Source organism: Polyodon spathula, chromosome 3 (genome assembly GCF_017654505.1).
Source record: "Polyodon spathula isolate WHYD16114869_AA chromosome 3, ASM1765450v1, whole genome shotgun sequence".
In the NCBI taxonomy this organism is placed as follows: Eukaryota; Metazoa; Chordata; class Actinopteri; order Acipenseriformes; family Polyodontidae; genus Polyodon; species Polyodon spathula.
This window is the reverse complement of record NC_054536.1, coordinates 33,465,949-33,476,158: the sequence shown is the minus strand read 5'-3', so window position 1 is coordinate 33,476,158 and position 10,210 is coordinate 33,465,949. Positions and strand designations below refer to the sequence as shown.

Sequence of the window (10,210 nt, the reverse complement as noted above, 5' to 3'; positions counted from 1 at the left end):
GTGAAACCAGTTCATACATACATTAATTGCATTTAATTACTGACATTTAAAATGTAAGTTAAACTTGATGATAGAATACTGTGCGGGTGTTTACTGTAGATGAACCTGATTTATTTTATTAACGAAGTTGAAGTTGCATATTGTAACCACTGAGTAGGCTTCCATTTAGATGTACTGTAGTTGGTTTTGTGGGTGCTGTACTATATTTTCAACAAAAGTAGTATTTTAATTCAGAATGATATGATTGTAGCAGCATGTAAAATTCCCCATTAATGACACAACAGCAAAATTAAATCAAAAGGGTTTCCTCATTGAACTTATACCAGGTTAAATTCTTCCAAAGTAAGAACGCTTCATTAGGTAAGTCTGTTTATGTAATGCATGTACCACCGTGTCAGTGTGTTGTGTTGGGGTTGGGGGGGGGGGGGGGGTAGCAGCATAAAAAAATTCTCCATTAACTACACAACAGCAAAATGAAATCAAAAGTCACTAACTTAAACCAAGGTAAGAAGACTTCATTAGGTAAGAACGCTTCATTATGTCTGTTTTTACTGTCATGATGGTGGTGTCGTGTTGTGTTGGGGGGGTCGAATACGTCTATTATATGATAAGAAGTGTTTTCTGCGTATGACTCCTCGTATGCTTATGATGCATATAACCAAACACCTGCCCCCCCCCCCCCCCCAAGTGTCCCTCTGAACAGTTTCCAAATGTTGGCAAGTATGATATAGTGCTCGATAAGGCCCTAATGCCACAGTTCACTTGCAAATGTAAATTCACAAAAGCAACTAAAGATCATAGATTTTTAAAACAAATGCATTGCAGTTAATCTTTATGTTACCGTGCCTTGTCTCATTCGTTTTGTTTTTGGAGGAAGCGCTGTGTAACTGCAGTGTACAATAAAAACAAACTGATTTGCCATCCCAGAAAAAAAAAAAAAAAAAAAAAACAAACAAATGCGGGCTGTGATGGTTAAACAAGTCAATTGTAACATTGAAGAGATGAGCTTTGTAGCACAAAACTTGGAAATCGAGTGTGACGGGTAAGGGCATTCATTTGTTTTATATATATTGTAAATGACTTAAACTCACTAACAGTTCGTTGTCCCTTTCAAACGGAACTTGATTTTTTCCAGCGCTGACGCGCTATTTTTAATAATTCACAAACACAAAATAAACAAACACAAACAAACACGTTGCTCCTTCGGAGCACTAACTACACTTTTGTTGCAGGTCCCTGATGAGCTCGCAGGACGGATACGCTGTTTACCTGCAATGTAAACATAAAATAAACACACAGGTTAAACACAAACTTATGTTTCTTTTCACAACTGCTCGGGATCAGAGCACTCTTTCTGCTCCCTTCTACACAGCAGCCCCAAGTAGACTGTCTGCTGACTATTTCTACCATGCACCTTGTCCTAATTCACAATAATCCCCAGGTGCTGATAATAATTAAGCAAATTATATCAACACAACGTGCATTCGCACACGTTCCCTGCCGTGTTACACTATATATATATATATATATATATATATATATATATATATATATATATATATATATATAAGATTGATTTGATTTTATTCTTAATACAAGGACAGTAAAACGTGACTGACGTGTATCTGACTGTCGTATATCTGAGTGCTGACTGTACAAGATACAAGTACTTTATTTTGAAAAGAAAAATTCTGCTCACTTGTTCATCCGTTTCATCATGGTCTCGGCCATCATGCTGTCGTTCGTTTCCAGTCTCTGGGGCACTGCTGGAGCCTTGCTGGTGACTGTCCCAATGCCTGAAATCAATGCAGAGACACATTATGTTGTTCACCTTACTGTCATCAGCACATTACTCAAGGCCAAACACCATAAGATTCACCTTCATAAACAAGGTAATGCAGTCATTAATTAAAGATGAGTTAGACAACTTAGTCTGAATTTAAAACAATCCCCATTGAAAAGAAGAGCTTATAACAAACATTACCAATTATAATTTTTAAATTAGAGGACCAACCACAGAGAGATAAAATATGCACCTCAATGAAAATAGAAGTGAAAATAGAAGACTGCTTAATAGCAAATATGAAAAAAGGGAAATGTATCAAACTCAAAATGACCATTTATTTACACAATTATTAACCAATGCTCTGAATGAAAAGAAAGAGAAAAAAAAACAATGTATATGCTTTGAAACACAAAACTGGTAATACGGTGACAACAAGCAGATTACTAGCACGGGTCCATTAGAAAAGAACAAACAAGAATAATAGTCCCCGAAAATCAAAAATACTATATCAAACAGTATTTGTAAACACTCCGAAATATCCATTTCCAAAAAATATATTTTTAATCCCCCCCAAAAAAAACTGAAAAAATAATACCCAATGCAAAAAACAAAGACCAGGTCGGTCTCACCAGTAATCCAAAGCAGGAAGGATGATTTTTCAGCAATATTCTTGCTGATCATGGCGTTGGAGGAATGGAGATCCAACAGCAGAGCAAGGTGTCCACAGTAATAACACAGCTCCATTGTAGTTTGTTTTTGGTTGTTATTTTTACTTTTTTGTATCCACCTGCAGGCTTTAATGAATGAACTGCAATGGATTACAAACTTTACAAGCTACAAAACAATAAAAGCAACATGTCTATCAGTGTACTTTCAATTAATACCTTCCTTTTTTAGCACTACAGCCTTGACATGTTACTCCTTCCTCCCCACTCCATTACTGGAAACTGTCTCATTTTTAAGAAATGTGGGCATGGCCCATTATGTAACAAGGACGCCTTTCTTAAAGGGGTACACCTAATAAACTCCATGGGCTAAAGAGAAACGGTAAAAAAAGCGGAAAATGTATTTTGTGTGCCTTTTCCTTAAAAAAATAGAGGTGTTGCCTGGCCAGGCTTATTGCTGCTAAAAATATGACAGCAGGTGGAAAGCTTATTGTCCCACATTTATGTGGTAGTTGCTACACAGTCGTCCCCCCCTTCCCCCAGAGGTATTAGATATTGGTTTCCCATAATAGGGTTTAAGATTCACAACATTCAATTTGTAATTTTTGACCCCATTTGAACTTTATTAATTATTAGGACCCTGTTTTTTAACTATCATGGCTGGCCCTGTCCATTTTGGAGTCAGTTTAGCAGAGAACTTTTCAGTAGGGTCAGAAAGTGAATGCATTTTTATCCAGACGAGATCACCTTCTCTATAATGCACATCGGTTTTTCAGGCATTGTAATATTTTGCCTGACCTCTTGTGCTAGTTGCTACTGGATTTGCCACGATTAGACAGTTGAGAGGGCCTTTTAGGATATGACCAATCTTTAACTCGGCTGGCGAGAAACCAGTTGTCTCCTGTTTGATGGCCTAACGAAATTGCGGGATCCACTGATCCCAACACTGATGGTTCTTCTCAACAAATGATGCAATCATGGCCTTGACAGTATGGTTTATGTGCTCTGTAAGTTTCTTCTGAGGATGTTAACTGGTTGTCAGTTTTTAACCCCCCCCCCCCCGCTAATTTAAATACATCCATAATGCCTTGTGAACTGGAGGCCTCGATTGGATACTAAATACTTTGGTGTGCCCCATCTGGTAAAAATCTTCTGTATAAGAATGTTGGTTCTCTTTGGAGTTTTTCTGTCCTTAAGGGGAGACATTACCACCCACTTGGAGTAGTAGTCAACTATGACCAGAAGGTATATATTTCCTTTTTTACTTCTGGGAAGTGGCCCCATAAGGTCAACTCCCAGCATCTCATCTGGTTCAGAGACCAATGTTGATTGTAGCATACCTGGCAGGTTTGTTGGAAGATTTAATCTGACACTCTTTGGTGTGTGTCCATGTGTCCTTCCGAACCCCTGGCAACCAGGCAACTTCTAGTATTCTCAATAATGTTTTGAGAAGCCCTAAATGCCCACAGAGATGACTCATAATAATAGACGAGAAAAGGTGAGGACACCACTACCAACTGGAATCGCTGGCCACCATTTTTTCCAGGTATCTGTCGATATACCAGACCTTGTTTATTCACAAATGAAACCCTTTTTCTGGAAAATCAAACAAGACTTCAGCAATTTGTGGATCTTTTTGACTGAGCATCAGCAATTTTGTCCACGGATGATGGCAACTCCAAACTGCAAGGTAGGGTCATTAGAGTATGTATTGCAGCTATTGTAGCCTACGGTAGCTATTGAATGATGATAAACACAAGGGGCAACAAGGCGTTTTCATCTTTTATTCCTAAATGCAGTTAAGCAGCATCAATTCAGTGTTATTACTGGACAAGCATCAACAATCAATTAAATCATTTATAACTTGAGAACTGAAGGAAAAAACAAAAACATATTTCCATATAAGAAAATAAAATTTCAGTACATTCAGAAATCAGGTTTAATAGTTTCTACTCAATCGTGCCGTAAACTTGCTTTAGCTTGCAAGTTATTATATATTATTTATATATGATTGTAATGAGTCAAAGGGATTTAGGTCTGTGATTCAGCCTCCCGACAGTAGATGGCATCAAACCAACTCCGGACTTCCCTTACCAAAATCTTGTGGCAAAAGTCATCTTTTTGAGGGGTGGCACCTTGGTGAGGGGCGGAAGTACGAGTATGTAAATTCCAGCCACTGGAGTCAAGTGAAGGATAAGGACACTTGTCAGTTGGGGATTGATGTTACACTGACTACAGAGGCGGGACATTACATACTAAAGGAATGTACTACTGTGTTCGGGGTTGGTCCGAAAGTAAAATAGGAGGAGTAACGGGTGGAGGGAGAGACTAGTTTGGTGCAGCGGGATTTTTTGAAAACACTAACATTTCTTTTGTCTTTTTTTTGTTTATGTATGGTTCGCCACGAAGACGATTAAAGACGAGTTCTCACGATCTGTTTTGGATTTCACCTCTGCACTCCTTCCCTCACGCCATTTTGTTTTCTTTTGTTATTTAATTATTTTGTTGTGTATAGATAATAAAAATAAATTATTTTATTTCTGTACACATACATTACTGTCTGGACTTTCCATTTAATACACTCTCGCCTCACAATGATATTATACGATTAAGGGTTTTCAACCTTTATAATAACTTACTTTCTTCCCATTACAAACATGTATTGTACAGTCATTCATTTTAATGAGGGGTTTTACAAATCACAACCAATGAATATTACTTATATTCTTGTACATTACCAAATTAAAAAGCATGTCTATATGGTTATTTTTGCTTTTCACAAAAGGGAATTTTTAAATTGGTTAAATGGTATCTTTCTAAATCAGTGCTGTATCTCTAATCTCACCATGTAAAGTATTACACATGTTGTTTTTTTGTTTTTTTTAAATCAGTGCTGTATCTCTAATCTCAATTACACATGTTGCAAGCACCAGTAATCAATTATCTCTGACAATTTTCAGGTATTTGCTGTAAATAAAGGAGTAAAAAGATTTGAAAACAAATTACTTAACAGTATTAAGGTTAGTTGTACTACTAGCTATACATTCTATGCTAGCAAGTACTTACATTAGTATTACTGTAACAGTGTTCTTAATAGGGAAATCTAACGCTTTAATTATTTTCCTATTCTGGAGATGTTAAAATCACCAAATATCATAGTTGTAGGTTTCTTCCTATTATAGTTTACAGTTTTAAAGGATTATTAGGCTTTCTTTTTTTACCAATCTCAATTAAAACCATCTCCAGTAATTTAATTAATTTATGTAATGCAATATCCAAATCATATACAGGGTTATGTAGGGAGGTCAGCATTGTGTTGACTCTTTACACACACAATCAAAAAGATTTCTTCATCATAATTAGTCAGAATAACTAACAGTGTATTGCAAAATATTTTTGGTAACCTTGCAGATCACACTCAAGACAGCAGCTCGTCAGCACACTAATCAGTATACCTTAATCACTGTGTTCCCACAGGAGAATTAGGTTATGTAACATCTTTAACAAGTGAAATACTTTACTTCTTAAAATGTCTAGAATTCAATCTAGCTACATTACAAACCATTAGGCTAAGAAAGTTTACAAACTTTCCTGAGCAACTTGTTCATTAAGAGAAATCAATCTCTAACAGTATCCATGCAACACATCATAACGCCTCTGGCAATGAAAGCTTTCCATGCTTTTCGGAACAAATTGCTTGCTCACCAAGAGCACTAAATCTCCAACTAAATCTCTAATATTGATATATAAGTCAATTACTCAGGATCATATTGCATTATCACTTTTTAATATTGGACTTTGAATTAGTTGTATTCCTACAAACTATATTTGTCCAGCCTTACCAGTATAGCATGAGATATCAAACTAATTGTCAAAATAGCTGTGATTTATCTACTTCACTCTTGGGTGTGTACTTGGGTTATTAAGTATAATTCCAGATTCTGGACATATGTTAAACTAGCTGAAAGAGCAATACTCTGATTACTGATGTAACCAACAAAAATATGAACAAATGCTTCAGGAGTAAAGCTTCTAAGTCCCACATGATATTCTGCTGGCTGACTAGTCTCACAGCAGTTGTCCAACCCCCCCCCCCCTCAATTTAGTGCATTTAGTGTGGCAATTACTCCTGCTGTGGAGATATAACTGCACCAAACTCGAGGGAGGTTCCCCTCTTTCTTTGTGGGTTGCTAACATAGGGTCCCTCCTGTTGGCTTCTTGCGAGGCACAGCTTTGCTGGTGTTTCCACACCATCTGTGCCATTTTTCAAATTTCTTGGCTGCTTATTCGGTCATAATCTACAAGTAGAACAATGTTTTCCCTGTCTGTGGGAAACAAGTTAGCAATAATCAGTCTTTTAAAGAAAATGTCTTCTTCCATTCCTGGATAATTTTGTCCAGAAAAATATGTGTTTCTCAACCTTTCTTAATAATTGCTGGAACACTGTGACAGAAAGACAGTGATTCTTGGTGGTGAATCTCCCTCCCGACCTGTAGTGGTGCTAAGTAACGGGAACAGAGTACCCTGAACTGTTTAGTCTGACACTTAAATCCCAGGGTTAAAAGAAAGTCGGTCATCTAGAAAGGGTGCAGAGCTTTGGTGCACTAACTCATCAACCCGGAAGGGAAATGATGTGGCAGCCGTCTATTGGAAGAGCTGCTGCATTTGTTTACCAAGGGGTCATGAGGGACGGTATAAATAGGGGACGAAGCGACGTAATCTGTTCCTTCATTTTGGTTAGAGAACAACCTGGAAGGACGTGTGATTTGTGTAAGAAAACATACTGTGTTCGTTTTTTCTGTTTATAATTGTTTCTTGTTATTAGTAGACAGCTAACACGTTCCGGAGCTGTCGCCAAGGGCCAGCACAAATGTGGAACAGCACTGCACTTGTATCACAAATAACTGTATTTGCACCACTAGCACTAATTTACTCACTAACAGGCTTGTGTATGTGTTTTGTGTTTCGTGTGGGTGTATAAAGAACGGTACTATGATTATAGCTTAAGTAATACAAGCCGCTGTATTACTGTGGCAAAGTGGTTAACAATGTGCAGGTGCAGGTGATCAATAATCAGACAAACAACGATAATCCAGGTGCATTGAATATTTAATTGTATAATCCAATGCCTGATGGCTAACAGCAGTAAACAATAACAATGTTAATGAAGCAATACAGTGGCGTGTATTGCTTATTTGTAATCCGCGGTTTTGCCCCGAATTAGTAACAGTCCTGTTTCAGTTCACCCACATGTAATACATACACATACACAAACACAAACACCAGTCCACAGTGCGTGCTCTAGTGCTCGTGATTAATACAGTTCTTTAGTGACAACAAAAGTGAGGTGTTGTTGATCCGGGTTTAGTGTTTGCCATCCAAATAATTACAAATAGTATTATTAACGACAAACAAAAACAAACAAAACATTCATGTTTCACAGCACAGGTTCTCCTTCTGGTCATTTAACATAACCATTCACAAAGGAACTGATCACATCCCTACTTCCTCTTTTTATAACGTCACCTCTGACCCCTTGGTCAATGAGCGAGTCCTCTCCTCCAATCCGTGGATGCCATGCCGTTTCCCATCCGGCTCTTTGGTTCACTTACAGATCCTTATGAGAAACAATATGCAGCAACACAGACCCACATCTATCATGTTTTCTTAACATGACATTTATACTGACAGATCTACTATTTTAGACACAGTACAATACAATATCCAAATCATATACATGGTTATGTGGGGAGGTCAGCATTGTGTTGACTCTTTACACACACAATCAAAAAGATTTCTTCATCATAATTAGTCAGAATGACTAACGGTGTATGGTAAAATATTTTTGGTAACCTTGCAGATCACACTCATGACAGCAGCTTGTCAGCACACTAGTTAGATACCTTGATCACTGTGTTCCCACAGGAGAATTAGGTTATGTAACATATTTAACAAGTGAAGTACGTTACTCCTTAAAAGTCTAGAATTCACTCTAGCTACATTACAAACCAATAGGCTAAGAAAGTTTGCAAACTTTCCTGAACAAGTTATCTAAGTCCATACGACACCTCATAATGCCTTTAGCAATGAAAGCTTTCCACGCTTTCGGGAACAAATTGCCTGCTCACCAAGAGAAGTAAATCTCCATGGAGAATTAAGTAATCATTGTATAGATTCTTTCATACCTTAATGTTACAACATTACAGTGTTTTGCACCCGTCAGTCTCATAACCACTCGGGTTATTAAGTATAATTCCAGATTCTGGACATACGTTAAACTAGCTGAAAGAGCAATGCTCCGATTACTGATGTAACCAACAAAAATAAAAACAAATGCTTCAGAAGTAAAGCTTCTAAGTCCCACAGGATATTCTGCTGGCTGACTAGTCTCACAGCAGTTGTCCAACCCCCCCCCCCAATTTAGTGCGTTTAGTGTGGCAATTACTCCTGCTGTGGAGATATAACTGCACTAAACTCGAGGGAGGTTCCCCTCTTTCTTTGTGGGTTGCTAACATAGGGTCCCTCCTGTTGGCTTCTTGTGAGGCACAGCTTTGCTGGTGTTTCCACACCATCTGTGCCATTTTTCAAATTTCTTGGCTGCTTATTCGGTCATAATCTACAAGTAGAACAATGTTTTCTGCTAGCTGGCTAGTCTCACAGCAGTCCCCCCCGTCCCCCCCAATTTAGTGAGGCGATTACTCCTGTTGTAGAGATATAACTGCATTAAACTCAAGGGAGGTTCCCCTCTTTCTTCGAAGGTTGCTAACGTAGGGTCCCCCTTGTTGCCCGCTTGTGAGGCACAGCTTTGCTTTTGTTTGCAAGCGATCTGTGCCATTTTTCAAATTTCTTGGCTGCTTGTTCAGTCATAATCTAGTAGTAGCACTACCAGTAGCACAATGTTTTCCCTGTCTGTGGGGAAACAAGTTAGCAACAATCAATCTTTTAAAGAAAACGTCTTCTTCCATTCCTGATAATTTTGTTCAGAAAAATACGTGTTTCTCAACCTTTTGTAATAATTTCTGGGACACTCATTCTCTTTTTTGCCTGATCTGCAATGCAGTCCCCATATAGCATCTTTGTCCAAGCCAACTGAGAACTCTGTAATCAGGGCTTGACACAGATGCATAAAGTTATCATAAATTTATAGCTTCTATCTAAAAACCCAGCCCCTTAACGCAGGGTCAGTCGGGTTTCGAAAGAGATACCATTTTTCAAACTCTGTAGCTTTTGGCATGCACTGCAGGGCAAAATTCAAATATTTAATGTACGTTCCTACAGTGGGCATCTGAAAGAAGAAACGTTTCAATGTTTCTAGCCAATCCTCTTATTTGTTGCCAATATAAGCGCTCGGGTCCCCTTCTCTATGAAAGGTAGTCTGAACAGCGATGGGAAGAATGGACATGATGAACTCAATTTCGCCGTGGTCTGTCGTGCAGCTGCCAGGAGAGTTTTCGCTGTTATGCGAGAATGTCTCCGGGAGTGAGAGCGAGAGATCCCCATTTACTAGGAGTTAATGGATTTGATTGAGAGATTCTGCAAGGCAGTGAGATTGAAAATCATTCCTCCTTTCTTATATGTCTTTTGACCGCAGTGGGTCAGTCTGTGTAGCATACCAATGTCATCAACACTCCCGCTCCCCAAGCAAAATAGAAAGTACAAAATGGCGAGTCAACCCTACATTTAACACCAGAGCAAAAGAAAAAAACCTGCATGTATGCGTCTGAAAATAAGAAAGCAAGTCAGCAAGACACTGCAAATG

General features: G+C 38.3%; 1 long non-coding RNA gene across 1 annotated transcript; it reads right to left on the bottom strand.

The window, feature by feature from the left end:
* Positions 1-979: 979 nt before the first annotated feature.
* Positions 980-2,646, bottom strand: LOC121308323. The gene is made up of 3 exons (XR_005948498.1): positions 2,416-2,646; positions 1,700-1,796; positions 980-1,269 (listed from the first exon to the last, which is right to left on the bottom strand). It is a non-coding gene; the product is annotated as an uncharacterized LOC121308323 (long non-coding RNA).
* Between the last annotated feature and the right edge of the window lie 7,564 nt (positions 2,647-10,210).